The sequence below is a fragment of the Setaria viridis genome, chromosome 9 (assembly GCF_005286985.2).
Source record: "Setaria viridis chromosome 9, Setaria_viridis_v4.0, whole genome shotgun sequence".
NCBI lineage: Eukaryota > Viridiplantae > Streptophyta > Magnoliopsida > Poales > Poaceae > Setaria > Setaria viridis.
Window position 1 is genome coordinate 32,367,817 of NC_048271.2, and position 16,629 is coordinate 32,384,445.

Genomic DNA, 16,629 nt, shown 5'->3' on the forward strand with positions numbered 1-16,629 from the left:
TTTTTTATAGAGGCTTGGCCCATTTAGTATCCATCAAATGGGAAAGACAACGAATGTTGCCTGAGACAGGGAGGACAACGAGATCTCACCGGCTTTAGGGTAAGATGGCTTCTTTAAAGACGAAAAATGTGTGATGCACAGTGTCAGTAGATTAATCACATGGAGCAGATGGTTGCAGTGATGGGCCTGTGGTCATTAAGGGCAGACAAAGGAGGAGAACACATGCGTGGTCTATAAACATTTCTGAGAAGCAATCATTATAAATGTTTTTTAATAGAGACAAATAAACTAATCCAAATGATATCAACAACAAGGCAGTATGGACTACAAATAAAGACTACCGGCACCTTCAGAATCCGTGACCTGTTCATCCAGTGGTGTAGCAATATAATATAGCAATGACTGAGCTACTCCCATGGCTAGCGTGGCTTCTGGGCTTGCTCCTCGCCATCTGCTTGCTTGATCTCCTCGCACATCCCCGCCGTGGCCTCCCGCCGGGACCCTACCCGCTGCCACTAATGGGCAGCCTCCATCTCCTCGGTGACCAGCCACACCGCTCACTCGCCCGCCTCTCCAAAATCTATGGCCCACTCATGTCCCTGCGCCTTGGCGCGGTCACCGTGGTCGCCGTCTCCTCTCCGGAAATCGCACGTGAGTTCTTGCAGAAGCGCGACGCTGTCTTCGCAAACGCGGCCCGTGCCGGACGCCATGGCCAGCCACGCGATGAACTCCGCAGCCTGGCTGCCCCTCTCGCCGCGCTGGCGCGCCCTTCGGAAGATGATGGCCACGGATCTGTTGGCGCCGCGCAGGCTGGATGCGCTCCCAGCACCTCCGGCGCGAGAAGGTGGAGGAGCTCGTGGACCACGTCGGCTGGCTAGCACGTGATGACGTGCCCGTGGACGTCGGCGGCGTGGCGTTCACCACGGCCCTGAACCTTATCTCGTGCACCGTGTTCTCACGTGACATGACGAGCACGGCGAGCCTAATGAGTTCCGTGAAGTGGTGTTGCAGATCATGGAGGCTGCGGGATGCCCCAACTTGTCAGACTTTTTCCCGGCGTTCGCTGGTGCTGACCTGCAAGGCTGTCGCCGGCGGGCAGCCAAGGTGTTTGCGCGGCTGCACCGGGTTTTCGACGCGGAGATCTACCAGAGGCAGCACGGCCGCGAGGCTGGCGAGCCTGGAAGGAACGATTCCCTTGACCTGTTGCTCGACGCCGGCGAAAGCGACAACAATGGCACTGCGGCGATGCTGGACCACGGCACGCTACGGACGATGTTAACGGTAAGCTAGCACAAGGGAGCTAATTTTCTGAAAATATTTACGTGGATGAGACAGCTCCATATCATTATACAATTTGTTGTAGACCCAACAGACATTCATTTGGCTCAAGAGTAAAAATTTGTGAAACTATTATGGGGCAAGTACACAGAATGGTTGATATAGAACTAAAGCTATGAAACTGTCCTAAGAACTAAGATAAGGTGGCAACAAGTGAGCAGCGTGTAAGACGGTAGACTAGTATTAAACTATTACAGTATTACGTGATGCATTGTAAACTATTACAACAGTAGCCTCCAGATTCTAAAAAGGTAAAAGGAACTGTATAATCATCTGGATGTTCATTAAAAAACAATTAAATGATAGATACGTGATGGAATGCACGACACCAATTGAGTATGACATTATTTGGTAATTTGCCTTGGTTGCCTTTGGCCTTTGGCTAATATCTCATTGCAAAAGTAAATGAAGGACCGTTCACTAATTATGGGTATTGGAAAATTAAAAAAACATCCCAATTGTTACTACAATGTTGAGTTTTCCCCATATGCTATTGTTACCTGATTTGGAACTAACAACATTCATTTGGTTCAAAACTAAAGGTTTGTGAATTACTATGGGACAACTACAAAGAATAATAAGGTGTTTCACTACTGTGCACACAAACAATTTGCTGCTGGACACAACATAGAATCTTTAAGTTTGGGTATACACAAGCAAATTTAAGTCATGTTTCTGGAGTGCTCTTAGGGCATTTTCAGCACAGTTCTCCAATAAATCTTTCCTAATAACTACTTAGTTGGGTTATATCCCAATATCTCATTCATTATTTTTGGGAGAGTTGCTTTTGCAATTACCCAATAATCTCATCCCAATCTAACTACCGTATTGGGAGAGTTCGGGTGAATTATTGGTTTATCCCAATAATTATTGGGAAAAGGGAAAGGTAAAGGGTATCTGCTGGAGAACTAGTTTTTTACGAACACTCCTAATATGGTAGTTAGATTGGGAAAAGAAAGACTGTTGGAGATGCTCTTAGCAGAATACAGGAATGCACTGTGCTAGTTTTACCATTCAACATGTGTCCGTCAGCAAAGCACGGTATTATGTACATATCCCTGTGCACATTGCCCGAAGAAGCGGTGTCTGAAACAACATACATATATATATAATGAAATTTTACATCTTTAGTACGTAAATACCAATGATTTAATGAATTTTTAATAAAAGTAATGATTGAGATTGTTAATTTCATTATATAATCCTTTTCTAGGATATATTTAGTGCTGGAAGTGACACAAGCTCCAGCACAGTGGAATGGGTAATGACGGAACTGCTTCGAAATCCAGAATCAATGACTAAAGTTTGCAATGAGCTTGCAGCAGTTATTGGCTCAGGGAGAATTGTTGAAGAATCTGAAATTGGGCGGCTGCCATATCTTCAAGCTGTGATAAAGGAAACTTTCCGGCTGCATCCTCCTGCTCCATTGCTGCTGCCGCGCCAAGCTGAGATGGCAACAAAAAGAATGGGTTACACAATACCGAAAGGAGGTCGGGTGCTGATAAATGTATGGGCAATGGGTAGGGATGCTAACGCATGGTCTGAACCAGAGAAATTTATGCCCGGAAGGTTTTTGACCAGGGAGGTCGATTTTAAAGGTGGAGATTTTGAGCTTATCCCATTCGGTGTATGATGTCGTATCTGCCCTGGCATGCCATTGGCTATTAGGATGGTGCCTCTGGTTCTTGGATCTTTGCTAAATAAATTCAAATGGAAGCTCCCGATTGATGTCGAAACAAACGGGGTTGACACCGCAGAAAAATTGGGTTCGTTGACACTAGTAAAGGCCGTGCCACTTTGTGCTTTTACTACACCAGTCTGAGCCACCAAATGGTCTAATTAGGACAAATAGTTTAATTCGGTACTTTGTATTGTGTAATTAATAGTTTATCAGGCACGTTTGGCGTTGCAACAATAACTTGACCACCACATACCCTGAGATGTTCTGGCAACCATAAAAAATGGGAAGATCATGTATGTATCCAGTTTGGACTACTTTGTCCCTGTATTATATATATCTTGTGTCTATAGTACTAATAAACGAGTATCTTACCTAGCTTCATGCTCCATCCGTCGTGTCGCGTCGCCCTACTGAGTGTTACGCCAGCCGCTGCGTCCGCCAAAAACGAAGCTGTGCCATCCCATTGAAAGGATTTGCGTCGTGTGATCTTCGGTCCGCCTGCAATCACCGCACCCCCTCCACTCCCCTTTTTCCATATGCGATCAGTGTCCACGATTCGTTTTCCTCTATTTCCTTTTCCATTATTCTTCATCTTCCTCGATAAAGATCAACACCACCATGATAAGGCTATAACTCCCGTTGCATACCAATAAGTCGTTGATCGTGGACCAATCCCTGATTTGTGCCGTGACCGGCAAGCTGTAGCGTTAGACTTAATCTATCTCAGCTTATTATTTACTTTATCCTCAAAATATATATTTGTTTTTTAGTTGTTACCGCAGCGATACCATGAGCATTATACTAGTTTCCTTAAAATGTATTGAATTTTTAATGTCAAGATCGTGCATTTATAAAATGATTCCATCACAATTTAATGAAGTTTTGGACAACTTGTAGATATTATTTGAAATCTTAATAGAATTGTGAATTATCCATCACAAACATGTGAATCTTTCATCTAATTTCATGATTTCAGCTAAAATGGAACATATGTCCTTAAATATAATTTTTCTGGAATTTCTGAACCCCATTCGTGATAAATGTAGTTCAAATATAAATTAATTTTCATAAGCATGCTTAAATTCGTTTAAACCTTAGAAAATGGTAATTAAGTTTGAAATTTTTGGAAACTCTTACACAACAAAATATATGTAGTTTATTATATTTTAAGAATATATTGGTATACATAAGACACATGTTTTTACAAGTTACTTAAAAATAAGATAAATGTTTTGACATCTTAAGAATATATTTGTGTTGGCGGTCAATGTAAATAGAGTTCATGTGTACTGATGGACGTTTCAGATGACCGTGCACATATACAACTATGCTAGCGGTTCTAATCATGCTGGTCCATGGGCCTTTTTTGCTGGTGGTCGGCAACGATGTCCGCTAGTACAGAAAAACCCAAGTGCCTGCATAAATCGTTTTTGGCCTAGTGACCCTTGAATCGTCAGATCCTCTGACATGTGTAACTTGTGCACAATAGCTCAAACCCTTTAATCTGACATATACAAGTTTTAGATGATCGGTCCATCAGATTATTTATACAACTTTCATACCATCGGTCCATGAGACGTACACAAACTTATCTTCATCTTGGGGATAATTTCTGGCAGTTGCACTATTCATTGTCCATTGCTTGTATTGCTTGAAACTCATGAACAATTTGGTGGCATTGCTAGTATTTCATCGTTGGGACCTATTAAATCCTCCTAAGACATATACTTGATAAACATTGTAGTCCTAATGATTATGTTGTCAATAGTCACATAAATCACAAACTGCAGCCTAATAGTGCCATTTTTTTACACACTCATATTGTACCTAAACTTGGTTGTTAGTGGAATCAACAATAAGGTTTGCCTACCATGGGTGCACCGGTGAAAACAAGATCATGATTATGTTAGTTCACCCAAAACTATTTCTCTAGACCTTGGAATATAGGGATCTAACAAGGGCTTGAAAAATCTCAAAGCTCAAGAAACCAACTATAGGATTGTTATTAGGTTTGGCTCGGTTTATCATGGCTCAGCTTATTGAACAAATTGAGCCTTGCCATAGCCATTGTTCATCTGGTTTTCATCATGACCTAGCTCATTCACTCGTTAGCCCGAACAATAGGAAAATAGAACTACGTACCCAGTTTAATTAGTGGCATGATATTATTATGATTTGGCCAAAATAAAGTTGACATCTAGTATTAGTAAATTATTGTTGTAGTATGGAAATATCTTTCTTCAAATTTATTCACTCTAGTTAGTAATTTCATAACGTCATCATGATTTGTCATCTTCAGTAGTATTACTAACATGCTTAATTAATGGCATGTATTGCTTAATATCACCCAAACCCTTAACACTAGTACTGAATTATGCTCATCTCGGGAGCCAAAAAATTCACTACTGCGAACAATTCATCCATGTCATCCCATCCGTTACCCCACCAATCACCGCGCGCGACTGAACATTCAACTATCCTAGCTAGCCTGGCAGCCAACGTTCAACCAGTAGGCTCAATATCTGTCGAGAACCTAAATATGGTATTCATGCCGAGGCCCAGTTAAGGCCGCAAGGGTACCTACTACCCCTACCATATGCGTATGCGTGTTGGGTGCCTTTGGCAGGGCTTCTTGAGGCTCCTCCACCGACTTCTCTCGAAGCCTGCAAAACGGACGGAAGCAAAATAGCTCTATCGGTGGAGCCTCGCAAAATCCGCTGAGAGAAGCCGGAAGAGGAAGGAGGAGCCCAAAAAATGGGCTCCCCGCAGCTCCTCCTCATTTCCCACCTTGCCCTTGGGGGAGGGCCCGCAGGCAGGCGGAGGCGGCAGCTGGAGTTGCGCGGAGGCGGCCTGCGGCGGGGACCGAGGGTGAAGATGGCCGGCGATGGGAGCGATGGGTGGAGATGGTCGGTGATGGCCAACGAAGCGAGGGATGGGATGCGCAGGGCGGTGCAGCGGTGACAGCGGGAGTTAGCAATGGGGACGACGGGAGGTGGGGGCGGGCCGCCGGAGATGGCGGGAGGAGGGGTTGGCCAGCGGTGGGCGAGTGGGAGGCGATGGCGGCATGGCAGCAAGGCACGGAGAAGAGAATGGGGAGGACCGTGACGAGTGGATAAGGAAGACGGAAACAAAGAGGGAAAAAGAATAGGAAGAGAAAAAAAAAGAAAATAAAAGGAAAAAACAATCATATTATGGATATTTCACCTTTCTATCCATTTTAAACAATCATTTTAAACAATTAGGAGAAGCCGTTACCGAATGTTTTTGCATCCAGACAAGTTGGAGTAAAAAAAACCTGTTCCACTGAAGAAGTTACGGTTGGGGCCAAAACACCTACAGCCACAGCCCTACCAAACGAGCCCTGCAACACGCTCGGATACCAATCATACGAGGTCACGCGTATGGCACATGAATCCATGTCTTCATTTAATTTGTATTTATTCGTATATCTATCAGTACACGAGGTATTCTTCGTCACGACACATATATTTTTTCCATCGCATCTGCTGAAACCCCGTGGCAAAGGCAGGGCAACAGCCATGGCGACCGTCCCCAAGAAGTTTGCGGACACCGACCTTATCCGCCGCTTGTGCTGGTGCTTTGCGCCGCAGAGGGGAGCAGCGACGTCGTGCTCGTCATCTTCCTCACCATGGCCGCGACATGCAGGGCACCTATCTACCTGGAGTGCCTGGACGCGGCCACCCTCGCGCTCTCCGGTAGGTGTTTCAATGCAAGATCAGCTGGTCGGGCTCCTGACAGCGTGAGCAGGGGCCTCCTCGACCAGCTGCGTCGTAGAAACGGCCTGACGCTGCCAGGATTCAGGTCCCTGCCGGACGACGCGAAGGTGGAGATCCTCAAGAGGCTCCGGAGCGGCAAGGGACTCGGCGAGGATCGAGTGCACCTGCAGGGACCTTAGGCGCCTCGTGGCGGCGCGCGATGGCAAGCTGTGGAGGCACATGCACTAGCACGAGGCTCCGGCCGTGAAGGGGAGGTGGTGCAACACCCCATCCTTTAAAACCGCACTGCCTAAGCCTTCCGATGGATGGGCACACGTACATATAGCATCCTGTTTACACTTTCGTCCTTATAAAATGGATAACCTAAAAATGCTATGATTGGTGGACAAAAACTAGCAAGGTAGTACTAAACATGCGCACCTATGCTCATAGGCCACTATTAGGCCATTCAAATATCGGCCGGTTGTCACACACACCCCACTCAAAGATCATCGGTCCAACTCACCCACACTTGGGGGTGAATGTCCAAGAACGTTCCTTCTTAGCGCATCACCGTACGTCCAGTACCGGCACCATATGCCATGCCGTGTGTCCCATCAAGAACCCACACGCGTCATGCGCCATATGCCCGCAAACTTATCCATATGCGCAACCAGGACGGTCGGCTCTGATACTATTTGTAAAAGACGCCCTTTTATCCTGGTTGGTAGTCTTTTATCCTGGTTGGTGTTTCAAACCGGGATAAAAGGCCTCTCGAGGTCTTTTTTTTCCACTAGCCTTTGCAGTTGGGATAAAAGGTCCCGGTTGGTGAGCCTCCCGCCAGTGACCGAGCTTTAGTCCCGGTTGGTGAACCTTTTGTCCCGAGCCAACTTTAAACCGGGACAAAATGGGGCGCATGGAAGGTGAGTTCTCTACTAGTGAATGGATGTGAAAATCGAAAGGGTGCACTGGTAGAGAATTCGCCTTTAGCCCCGGTTGGTAAGGTACAAATCTCCCGAAAATCCATCCAGGATAAACCAATCGGGATAAAAGGGGAGGTCCTTTTGTCCTGGGTCACTCAACCGGGATAAAAGACCCCCCTTTTATCCCGGTTGGTAAGCGCTGCAAAAAAAAATCCCAAGCTCCCAAGAGGCCCCCCACATGCGCAAGTCACAAGTCACGCGATTTTAGGCGCAAAATATGCGCGTGCGCGCTGCATGGGATTCGAACCCACAACCTCCAGCCTCGCGCATAGCTTCCTTGCCATCCCACCTACACAGCACATCTGACTATACAGGGGATGCAATCTTTTTGTATTAACTCGTGGGGGACCCTTTTATCCCGGTTGGAAACACCAACCGGGATAAAAAAGACCCCCTTTTATCCCGGTTGGTATTACAAACCGGGATAAAAGGGTTCGAGGGATTTAGTCCTCTTTCGGCCACCCTGTTGGGGACCCTTTTATCCCGGTTTGAAACACCAACCGGGATAAAAGACCATCTTTTATCCCGGTTGGTATTACAAACTGGGATAAAAGGCTCTCGACTCTGTTACCAACCGGGATAAAAGGGGGGTCTTTTATCCCGGTTGGTGTTTCAAACCGGGATAAAAAGCCTCTCAGGGTCTTTTTTTCCACTAGCCTTTGTAACCGGGATAAAAGGTTCGGGTTGGTGAGCTCCCCACAAGTGACCGAGCTTTAGTCCCGGTTGGTGAACCTTTTGTCCCGGGCCAACTTTAAATCGGGATAAAAGGGGGCGCATCGAAAGTTAATTCTCTACTAGTGGTGGCGCGGCAGTTAGCGCGAAACAAGGTGACGTCTTTCTGATGGGACGCGAAAAATAAACGAACTGAAAGGGGAAGGCACTTTGGAGAGTCCTAGGGTTCCCCGGCTCGGGGTGAGCCAAGTTGGTAGTTCAGCTCGTCAGAAGATGATCCTTGGTAGCGAGGGGCTAGTTCAGCTCGTCAGAAGATGATCCTTGGTAGTGAGGGGCTACTGTTGGGGAAAAGAACTTTGCGCAGCACTCCCACCCCCTGTAGATTTCTGGACGTGATGGGCTCGTTGGTAGAGAGGACTCGTTTTTGCAGGAATCGAAGAGCACTTTGCGGAATGCCTTCACCTCTAATAACTGTATAGTTTCCTAACTCTCTTGACAGGTATTGTGTCATCGCAGGAGCATACTGTGGCCGTGGACTTTACACTTCGCGTGGCATAGCCGAGTCGGGGAGCTGCGGCCAAAGTCGGACACCGGGAGCCTCTGCCAGGGGAGGGTTGCCGTGTTTTGAGGAGGCGAAGTACTTTTCGGCCGGAAAATTCGGCCAAAAACTGAACTTTTTCATTGTTCATTTGCATTTCAGTTTGGCTTAATTTTTAATTGGCTTAGAGTCTGAATTTGAGCAGATCAACACCACTACTGTGTAGACCTGCTATAGGGTTACAAAGTTGGGTGTTTTGAACAAAGTATTAGGAGATAACTTGAGCCAAAGTTGGGGAAAAATACGAGTTTCAAGTCTAAAAGTTCAGAGTTTGCAGTTTCAGGATGTTGTTCATTTGGCCAACTTTGGTTCAGTTTTTGGAAGCTCAAACATGTAGATATTTGAAAGGAATCACCTCCACTGTGAAGTATAAACATAGGATTACAAAACCTAGTTCATGTGGTTGAAAGGTTATTAGGCAAAAACTACAGATTTGTGGCTTCAAACATTGAAGAAAACCACTCATGCAGATTGTTGGTTGAGGCTGAAATTCATGGGTTTGACCAGAGTTTGACCCAATTTTTGAACAACTAAACCAAAATTTCTCACATCAAGATTATACTCTTTAGAAAGTAGGTAGACAGCATTACAAGTTTGGTGTTGGCACAAAGTTGAGTGTTTAGGCAAAATAAATTTTGAACCTCAATTTCCAACACCTAGGAATTTTGATTCAAACAACTTGTAAATTTCAGATTTTAGTTGGTTTGAACTTGCCAACTTGTCCATGATTCAAACTTGGTTCATTTAACTTTGGTAAACAATGTTTGGGTACAATTTCATATTTTTTATATTCATGCCCTTTCTTAATATTTAATTGGATTTTAGCATGAACCTTTGTTGAAAAGAAAATTAAAAGACAAACAAGCATCATATGAATTAAAGACCCTTATACAAATTAATGAAGGCATAAAACATGCATGACTAATGTTAATGACATGCTTAGGCACATGATTAACACCTAAGGTGTTAAAGCTATATCGGGGTGCATATCAATAGGTCAATAGATTAACACATATGTAATGCATCATCAATCGAAGGACATATTAAGATCGGTTAGGATCGACTGTTATTGTAACATGTTTATTAATCCTGAAGGTACCAGGGCAACCTTGTATGGTCCTTTTTTATTCATAGGTATAAGCACAAATAGTTATTTGTAGCGTACACCACCCATCTTTAATTATTTCCTTATAAGTTATAACCACGCTCGATTTACGAAGGAGACGGGGATCAAGGCAAGGGGATTTCTCCGCGATGGCCATCACCGTCAACTTGGGGCATGAGTCCACATCCATTGCTTTCACCGTCGCGAGGACGAGGACGACTCTTCTCAAACCTGTCTGTGGCATGAGGATCCGAATGAATCATCGCAGCACGTGGACGCTCAACCTCCCCTGGAAACGCAAGCACGGCTGTTTATTGCCCAGTTCATGTGCGTTATGATACTACAGGAGGAATGATAGAGTGAAATTAAGAAAGAAAAGCAGCTGGATGCTTACTGCATTTCACGACAGGAGTGCTGGTGATCATCACCGCGGCGATGACGAGCAGCGTGATTCCTAGAACCTTGGCGGATCTTGCCCGCCATTGTTGCCTGGTCGTGCTCTCAGAGCTGCCCTGTTATCTCTATGAATTTGAGGTGTCCTGCTGCTTAATTTCTCCTCAATCTCACTTAAAATTATTTACATTTCAAAGCATTCATAATATGATTACAATACAAGGACTAATGTTTGCTTTTGATTCAGAAACTACTCAAGGTCTAGACGATTTGCTACTTCTTCTGCGATGAGGTCCATTTCTTGCAAGTATTGCTGAAAGAGCTCGTCCGAGCAGTCCTCCGCTATTCCCTCCGCAACAGGAGGCAGATCTGCTTGAGGATAGAAGGACTTGAGGAAGCTCAGTAGTTGCTTGGAGACAGACTTCACCATCCTCTGAATGTAGCTGGTGATATTCGCTATCACATCCTTGAGTACTTCGGGCAACGGGCAGGGCTCTACACCCTCAACTGGGGGCTCCACTATATCCACTATTGGCTAGGTTGCTTCGGATATCTCCTTCAGAGCAAGTTTTGCAGCTTCCAGCCCACTTTGCGCTCTTGAATGATCTTTATGGCATTGACCAAGTCGGCCTCACCATCTTCACGCATCTTTCTCTCTTTCTTAAGGTGATGCTCTAGGTTCTCATATTTTGATACCAGCTTATTGTGTTGATTCGTCACCCGACAGTAAGAGTTCTTCCAGTCGGTGACTTGTCCCTGAAGATCTTCTTTCGACTTCTCGAGCGTTGCACAAATAATACACAAGAGGATCAGTATTAAAAACAAAAATCAGTACTCAAAATCCAAGGAAGAAGAGCAGTTACCTTTCATCTGCTGGTTCAATGACTTATTGCGCCCCTTAGGACAGTCTTTTTCCTCCTCCAGCTGTTGGATGCGGTTCCGATATTCAGCGGCTTGTTCGTCATACTTCATCAGTAGTCTAGAGGAGTACTCCCTCTCCTTGGCAAGTTCTTTTACAAGGGCCTCAGCACATAGTACTGAGTCCCTATAGCCTTGAAGCATCTGTGACTTCTGACAAGATCATTTGATGACATCCTAGACCACAGAGTAAGTACACCTGTCCTGGCATGGGTACTATTAACAAGTTATTGATGAAGTTGGATCACGCATACCTCTGCATAAGTGTCAATATGACGGTGCATCTCTATCATCGCAGCTACCATGTCCACGTTCAATAGTGGGTCGTCGATCAGCTGCATATCTTCAAGAACAATTTCACGAGCTGCCAGTGGATCCGCGTGAGCTTCAGAATCCGTTGTACTGAGTGGAACCACGGCAAGTTTTGTCCACGGACCCGGCTTGGAAGTTGTGTCTGTAGTCATGACTTCCAGTACTTCCGCTTCTTCAATTTCTATTTTTGGCTCGGGGGCTACGAGAGTAGCCATGGTGCTAGAGGTGGTTGCCACCACGTCTTCGGGTGATTGTTGCTCGGGGGCTAGCACCACAATGTCAATCAAAGACGATATAACATCCTGCATCAACGCTGCTACGAAAGACATGGCACCTGGATTACTCGACGTCATGGGCTGATTCTCTGGCTGTGGACTTGCTGGGGCTAGGGCGATCTCCTGGACTGAGTAGCTATTGCCATCAGTCGCAGGCCTCAAGCTTGGAGATCCTCTGCTTCCTCCACCTCATCATCACCCTCATCGCTCTTCGCTTTATGTACATGAGGAGCAACTTCACAAATATCTTCTGATTCAGGAGGAGGAGGAGCAGAGTAGTACAAATTGAAATCTTCCTGTGCAGAAAGATAAGTTAATACATAGAGACACTATAAAATAAGTACTCTTACAGGCTTTGGCGGGTTGGGAGCGCAGAATTCTCACACAATGGTGGGGATCTCGCCCACATTCTTGAACACCCGCTTCAGCCTCACCATGTTCTCGTCTATGCTGAGTTCCTCAGGAGACAGTCTTGATGGATCATTAACACCCGAGTACTCGTAGCCCCAGTGGCATCGCTGCTACAAGGGCTGAATTCGCCGCTTCATGAAACTGAATGCTACTTCAACTCCAGTCAGTCCTTCTTGGTTGCAGGCAATCTCTATGAGTTTGCTCATCCAGCCATCGATTGTTCCAGATGGGGCGATGCACTGTCAGCTTAGGGAGCTTGGGGTCGTGGTTGCCAATAAAGCACCACTTCTCCTTCCACTAACCAAAACAGTACCTCAGGCACCCCCTCGGTAGGTTGGCGGGTCTAAACACCGACATGTGGTGCTAGTTAGCATGAAGGAAATGGCCCGGGCGGTGGTGATGGCAAACGTCACACATGAACCTCTTAATTAATGTAATATTTATTTTTAAATACATGGATCACACTTATATTAAACTAATTTAACAAATTATCCTGAATTCGCCGAGGGCATACTCGAAGCCATGAAATTGCCACTGCTACAGTGGATTGCAGGCATCATCAATCGAAGGAGATATTAAGATCTGTCAGGATCGACCTTTATTGTAACACATTTATTAATAGTGAAGCACCGGTGGAAAACCCATCTTTAGTCTCAGTTAGTAGGGAGCAAATCTCCTAAAAATCCATCCGGGATAAAACAATCGAGACGAAAGGGGGGTCTTTAGTCTTGGGTCACTCAACCGGGACTAAAAACATCCTTTAGTCCCGGTTGGTTTTACCAGCTGGGACTAAAGGAGTCGCCATGCTAGGCATAACCCCCACCCCCTTAGTCCCAGTTGGTAATACCAACCAGGACTAAAGGATTTGGCACCAAAAAAATATTAGAAACTCCCGGGAGGCAACCACACGCACACATAGCAAGTCACGCGATTTTTCACGCGAAATATGCGCGTGCGCGGTGCATGGGATTCGAACCCACGACCTCAAACTTCGAGCGTAGCTTTCCTACCATCCCACCTACACAGCACATCTAACTATATAGGGCAATTCTTTTGTATTAACTCGTAGGGAACCCTTTAATCTCGGTTTGTATTACCAACCGGGACTAAAGGCTCCGAGGGCTTTAGTCCTTTTCAGCCACCCACAGGGACCTTTAGTCCCGGGTGGTAGGACCAACCGGGACTAATTTTTTCACCCGGGAGTAAAAGGTCTCCAATAGGTGGCTGATTTTTGACTTGAGACTAAAGGCCCCACTTTAGTCCCGATTGATATTTGACCCGGGACTAAAGCACCTTTTGTCCTGGGTCAACTTTAAACCGGGACAAAAGGGGGCGCATAGAAGGTAAGTTCTCTACTAGTGAAGGTACGGTGGCAAAGTTGTATGGATCCCTTTTTTTATTCATAGGTATAAGCAAAAATAGTTACTTGTACAACAGATGCCTACAGTAGTGCACCACCCATCTTTAATTATTTCCCTATAAGTTATAACCACACTCAATTTGCGTAGGAGATGGGGATCAAGGCAGGGGGATTTCTCCGCGATGGCCATCACTGTCAAGTTGGGGCATACGTCCACGTCCATTGCTTTCACCGCCGTGAGGACGAGGACGACTCTTCTCAAACCTGTCTGCACCATGAGGATCCGAATTCACCATCGCAGCACGTGGACGCTCAACCGCCCCTGGAAACGCAAGGACGTCTATTTATTGCCCAGTTCATGTGCTTTATGATACTACGGGACGAAGGATAAACTGAAATTAAGAAAGAAAAGCAGTTGGGTGCTCACTGCATTCCATGACAGGAGTGCTGGCGATCATCACCGCAGCGATGACGAGCAGCGTGATTCCTAGAACATGGGCGGATCTTGCCAATGACGCCATTGTTGCCTGGTCGTGCTCTCAGAGCTGCCCTGTTATCTCTATGAATTTGAGGTGTCCTGCTGCTTAATTTTTCCTGAATCTCGCTTGGAGCTGCAACCAGTATGTATAGAGGCATCAACCATCAAGCATGCATTCAGCCCTTGAGCCTGTGCTTATTATCGGGTCACAGCCGAGCCACGTGGTGTCAAACAAACTAGATGTCATGTGGCAGAAGGATATAATATTGGCGAGTGTTACAAGTTATACAAGATATAATCTTCGTGAACCCTCGGGACTCAGTACACCTTGCTAGAGGCCAATGCTGACTATTGATCGGAAATGGTTTCCGAGTCATGTCCATTGGTTATATGAACCTACGGGGTCACACACTTAAAGGATTGAAACACATGGATGCTTGCATAACTAATTCTTGTGCAAGTGGGAGACTCTTGGATGCTCAAGAGGGCCTGGCCCAATTAGCAAATGCAGGCCCAATTAGCAAGCATTATTTATATGCTAATTGCCGGCCACTTGATTAACCCTAAGGTTAATTGCCTTACCTGCCGCTTGCCAGGCTGCTCCTGCCGCCGCCAGGGGCTCCTGGTCCTTTCCTGCCATCAGGGGCCTGGCGTCCTGCCGCATGGTTTTGTCGCAGGGGTCTTGCCGTACGGTACTGTCCTAGGGGCTCCTACCGTACGGAAATCTCCTGCCGCCAGGGCTCCTGCTGCACTCATCTGCAGTCTTCCCTTCCGGATGAACGGTTGATTGCGGGGATATCAGAGTACGTGCCGTGGAGTGCTAGCATGCTCCAGTTCATCGTCCCATCCAGTACGTGTGGACTGTCGTAGAGGTGTCGTTCGGTTGTGCACTTCGTCAGATTGTACGACTACTTCCTCGACGTCGATCGGATCAACTACTCGAGCTCCATTAAAACTTCCGCTGCGACGCTCGATGAGCGAAGGTATAATCTATAATCATCTACTCGCAAGTGATCCTGTTTACGTGATTAATTATATTTTTGTGTGCTAGTGAGTAGCATATCCACGTCTCCTAACAATGACCCTCTCACTACTGTCGCATGACCCTTTAGTGGCAGCAGAGATAGAATTTTCGAATTGGGTAACTTCACGACTGCCCGCATGAGCCGATACAAATGATGCGCTCCGACAGTCGCAAGGTACTGCCATTTTCGCAGCCCGCTTCTGCAGCCCGTTAGAAGGAATGCATCTGCACCAGCACCAGCCATGGCTTGCTCGTCTTCAAGCATTCAGTACGTGCGTCATGTGTTGAATGAATCTTTAATCATGTTTTTTGACATAATGATTATGATGCTCATGCTACCTCCTATGTTAAAGAATTACATACTAGTGTTTGTTTTATTCGTCACTTATATTCTTGATTCAATACCACAATTGCCTAATTCTTCAACAATGAATAAATGGATGCCTCGCCTGTCCACCGAGCACCTTTCCGAGATTTGTGAACCACCTTTAATTCCCGGTTTTTTTTTGCCAATCTCAGTGCATGGTTTCATCACACTATTCTTAAGAATGACATGTCATCTTATGAATGGAATGAAACTCTCACTGTACAGTTTCATAGACAGCTTGCAACATTTAATTTTTGCATGAAGTTAATGATCATATGTGTCATGTGATGAAACTATAACATCCTCAATGCAAGTTTTATTGGGTTTCATGGGACTTGGTAACTGTGCCAGGTAAGTTTCATGGGGATGAAACTCCCATATCATCTCTCTTCATAATTAGGCTGCCAAGTCAGCCAAACTGCTTATGTGGCATAGGATTTAATGCTCATGAAACCCCCCATGACACTCCACTAAGGTGGTGTTTGGATCACTTGTTCATGAGCTAAACTTTAGCTCCTAAAATTTAGCCTCTAAAATTTAGTTCTGCGAGGGTGTTTGGATCCAAGGGCTAAATTTTAGTCCCTCATCAAACAATGACTAATTTGCCCTCAATGACTCCCTCCTCCTCCTTTCCCTCTCTCACTCTCCTCTCCACTTCGCCCCTGGGTCCTTGCCGCCATCTTCCCGAGCCACCATCCCCACCCGCCGGTGCCGACACCGCCACCCGCTAGCGGCCGGCCCTTGGCCCCCTCGCCACCGTGAATCGCCGGAGTGTGGCGCCACCAGTCCTCCTCTTTCCCTCTGTCCTCTCTCTCAGCAGACTCGCAAAGGGGATGGAGGCGCCGTGGCCCATGGACTGGCGGCGGCCGCGGCCCTCTCCTTCCCAATGGCAGCCGTGGGCCCCAGATCCGGTGATGTGGCCGCCGTCCGCACGCTCCTGGCTGCCACCTTCCGCTCCCGCCTCGACCTCGACGCCTTCCTCGTCGTCCTCCCTCCTG

General features: G+C 46.3%; 1 pseudogene; it reads left to right on the forward strand.

The window, feature by feature from the left end:
• Nucleotides 1-398: 398 nt before the first annotated feature.
• LOC117840596 (geraniol 8-hydroxylase-like) lies at nucleotides 399-3,517 on the forward strand (annotated as a pseudogene).
• The last annotated feature ends 13,112 nt before the right edge of the window (nucleotides 3,518-16,629 follow it).